The sequence below is a fragment of the Arachis duranensis genome, chromosome 2 (assembly GCF_000817695.3).
Source record: "Arachis duranensis cultivar V14167 chromosome 2, aradu.V14167.gnm2.J7QH, whole genome shotgun sequence".
NCBI classification, from domain to species: Eukaryota; Viridiplantae; Streptophyta; class Magnoliopsida; order Fabales; family Fabaceae; genus Arachis; species Arachis duranensis.
In genome coordinates, this window is record NC_029773.3 from 4110586 (window position 1) to 4114881 (window position 4296).

At 33.7% G+C, this 4296-nt stretch overlaps 1 pseudogene; it reads left to right on the forward strand.

Annotated features, from left to right (window-relative positions):
- On the forward strand, nt 1–3093 carry LOC127744782 (ubiquitin-conjugating enzyme E2 34-like; annotated as a pseudogene).
- The last annotated feature ends 1203 nt before the right edge of the window (nt 3094–4296 follow it).

Here is a 4296-nt window from a genome sequence, read left to right on the forward strand (position 1 = left end):
GTCCTTTTTGTTCTTTGGGGTGGTTGAATTGTTAGAATTGATCATCTATTGTAGCTGGGATTAAAACATGAGGACAAGATTATTTTTACTTGGTTGATGCATGTCTTGCAGCGTAGCACAATCTTTATTTTATTTTATTTTATTTGTAGAATAATCAATTTTGTAGTTGGATAGAAAATACAAGTTACATTTGAATATGAATTTGAATTTTCGTGAGATGATGATGAAGAGTAAACACAGGGGACTCGGGGTGAAAGAACTGCTGAAGTGGAGGGCTATACAACAAAAGGAGAAAATCCAAATAGGTGGTGATTTTAATTTTACCGATCCGGAGCCTGATTATGAGGAAAGCAAAGCAGAAACGGACTCAACAATTGGATATGTTAAGGTAAAGCCGTTTTCCAAATGGACAATGAATAAATTTTCTTCAGAATATTAGTTTGATTAGAAATTCTATAAACATGTGATTTTAGTTTGTTGGAAATGGTTCTTGGACAATTAGTGTGTTTGATCATTGTGATATGTTATTGAAAGATGCCTTTTAGCTTGTGACTGAACGAAGAAGTCATAAATGAAAGAAAAAGGAAGAAGCCCTTTTGATTTGGGAGCTGAGCATTTTTTAATCGTCATTCATCAATTTCTTTATGTTTACTTTTGCAAATGTAAGTTTACGCTCATCTTTTATGCTAAGTGAACATTTTATTGAATTTGTTTTGATGTCTCAATTTAGAGAATGAGAGTTTGTGAACTGGCCAGGAAGGTACTGTGAGCCTTAAAGGGGTTGGTCAACTCACATCAACTTGTCAAGGGGGTATTAAGCCACAGTGAGGTCTCAAAAAAATCTCAACGATTCATGGCCATGAAGAATTATTCATATAGATGTCCAATCCATGCACGATAACCCATGATAAACAACTCAAATTATAGCTATTAGATATAAAAATCATTCAAGCTTCCAATTGAAAGCCTTATCATTAAACACATCCCTGTTTTTTCTTTTCTTATCACTCTCAAATCTGGGACTTTGTTTCTTGCATAACTCTCACAGAGCTCTAAAAGAAAAAGTCCCATTTTCTTTTCAGTGGGTAGAGACACAAGCTGGTTGAAGAAATTTTAGATATGTGATGAAGTGAGTTATTATCTCTGTGTGCTTTGTCTTCCTTAGAACCTACTACCAACATTTGTAACATTTTTTGTGTTCCCTGTGTTTCTTGAATTTATTGCGTGGTGAGTCTATGGTATGCTCCTATGTGTCCTTGTGCTCTTTGTTGCTTCTTCTATGCTTCTTTCTAGGTATTTATATAATTTATCAACTGCATTATGCTCAATTTCAATATTAAATTTGAGGGGCCAGTTTCCCATCATGTGGCTTGCCTGTCACCAAATGATATTCTTGAATGGCGTAAGTTTGTATGAGTTAATTGCTCATATCATTGATGTTGTACTACTATAGTTAAAAAGACAAAAAATTGTGTTGAACCGTTGTTCTGTTCATTTATCAATGTTGTAGACTTATAGATCCTATGATCAACAGGTCATAGCGAAGGTGTGCAACGATCTTACATTTGTTGCTAGGTTCACCCTCCTCGTTACCATTGATATTGTCAATTAAAATGGAAAAGATTATATGTTGTGATGTCAGCTGCTTAATTTTAATTTATTCGTTAGACTGGTCAATACTGATCTTATTCTAATAATGTCTTTGTTATATGTTGGAGGGAAGCGAAGGAACACCTTTTGCAGGTTTGTCAAGTTAGCAAATTGTGATTATTGCATTTCAGCACTTCACTTTTTTAGTTCTATTGAGATTTGTTATTTCAAAAATGTCCAAGCTTATGTATTGCTATCAATTCTTAGTTATGTTTTCCTCTTGTTAGGCGGACATTACTACGGAAAAAATCAAGTTTCCTCCGGAATACCCATATAAGCCTCCTGGAATCAGGTGATCCTTCTTGCTACTGTATGCTTGTCAATTCTCATTTCCAAATGTGTTTTATCATGATATCGACTCAATGTGTGCTTTCTATATTGTAGCATGACTATAACCTAATGGACGGTTCTTGACGCAGAAAAAGATTTGTTTATCTGAGTGATTATAAGTTCTTTTATCTGATATAGCACAAGTCAATTTACAGTATGAGATACTGGTTTTGATTTAATATTTCTGTGTCTTGTTGCCGCTGCAGTTCATCCTGAAGGTTGGAATCCTATGTGGTCTTTTTCAAGGTCAGATTGATTCCAGTTATGAAGTTCTGGATGTGATTTGTTTTTTAATCTTATGGTTTAACGTTTGGATTGTGGTTATTTCCTTTTACACAAGTAGCTTGTATCTGATAGTAATAGTAGATGTTTGATAACTGTTTTATACAGCTTTCTGATGGTCTATACTGAACTTTCTAATTTACGAATGCAGCATGCTTGGGGATTCTTTCATTCATGGTGAGTACGTTGTATCTTCTTCGTATTCTAATCAAATTCTAATTCTTTCCATTTCTTGTCATACTTCTTTCTTTGGAAGATAGTTGTCTTGCCTCACCAAATCAGAGCTAGGCATAGTGTGTTCTTGCGAGCTTTTGATATCTGATGGACTTCATTCTTTATGGACAACAGCCCAACCATCGGCAGTATAAACACCACCACCACTGGGAAGCAGCGTTTAGCAAGATCTTCCCTTTCTTTCAATTGCAAGTCAGTCTATTGCATTATCCTTTCATGAATCACGATAGAATTTAGCAATGTCTCTACAATTTGTATCCCACTTTCGCCATTAACGCCCCTTGTTTTGATAATTTTTCCATGCAGGGCAATATTCAGGAAAATGTTCCTAAGTATGTGAAGAAGTACAACCAGGAGCAGCAGCTTTCTCAACAAGTTTCTCCCGAGCAGGCATCAGAAGCGGAGCCCGGCGACACAAGTTCAAAGGCTCTTTTGGAGAAGGGTTCAAATTCTAAGGAAGAAGGCACAAAAGAGTAGAGCAGTTGAAGGTTGTAAGAAAAACGGAAAGCAACCATTCCCAGCCCGGATGATGTTATTACTGTTGTCCATCTTTGGGGTTGTAATGGCATGAGTGTATTACCATTGCTTCAGCTTTGATATCTCGATAGGTACATAAGGGTCTCTCTATACAAAGGGTTCTCCTAAACTGGCTCATAATATGTTCTTGCTTGGGTAGGGAAATGATGATGGACATGGAGGTTATGTCGTATTTTTTCTTTTTTGGATGATTTAACTCCATTGTGTCTATGTTGCCAGTTTCTTGGTACTTTTGGTATATAAGAAAGTTATAAGCTTTGATACTCCTGTAACTCTTAAATCTATTGGGAACAAACTTGTAGTGCAATTCGTTTTAAGACATTTGGGTAATATTTGTGTGCAAATGATTTATTTATGAAAATTATCTTTTTAAAACCATTATAAATAGAAAAATGGAGGTAACAATTTATAGAAGTCCTATGTATTCCTAATATGGCCCTAAGGCTAATTTAAGTCTTTAAAGTTCTAGCATATGTATAAAGTTTTTAGTCTTATAAATAGTTAAAAAGAATGTCTTATATCCAAACATCATAAAATGTTAAAAAAGATACACAAAATTGAATACTAACTAAAATGAAATATTTAACAGCCTAACAATAAACTTTGTAGGAAAAACTACAATAGTTTACTTAACTAAAATGAGACCTGCGCGCGATGTGTGGGGCGGTAAATTAATGATAGTATATAATAAATATCAAAAATTGTTATATTTTGTAGAATTAAATTAAATATGTGTAAACTAAAGTTAAATTTAAAATATGTTTTATTTAAAATAATTTGTAATACAAAAGATTTGGACGTTGGAGTTGGACAAAGTGACACTTTTATTTAGTGGTTTGATTTTTGCATTTGTTTAGTTGATGGACTTAGTCTTCTTATGTGGAGTTCGTCCTCCTTTTTCTTTATTATTGGTTGTTATTAGAGTTATTTTTTGCTTTTTGTCGTATGTTCTTATAAAGGCATGTTATTGATGAATTGTTAAGTTGTATGCACTTTTTATTGTGTTGTTTGTTCCATCCTTGCATGCATGTTCTTTTTCCGAATGTGTGTCTTGAATTTGTATGATTTTCTTTCTCCTTAATCCCTTGATGGGTATGTGATATTCGCCTGATAATATTAGTGTTGGCGAAGTTGGTTTTTATAATCACTGAATAATTTAAATTAGAAATAAAAATGATGTCTTGGTAACAGTGTATTATTGAAATTTTTTTTTAGATTAAAATCATTTATTTTGACTTCAAATATAAGTGTGAGGTTGCACAA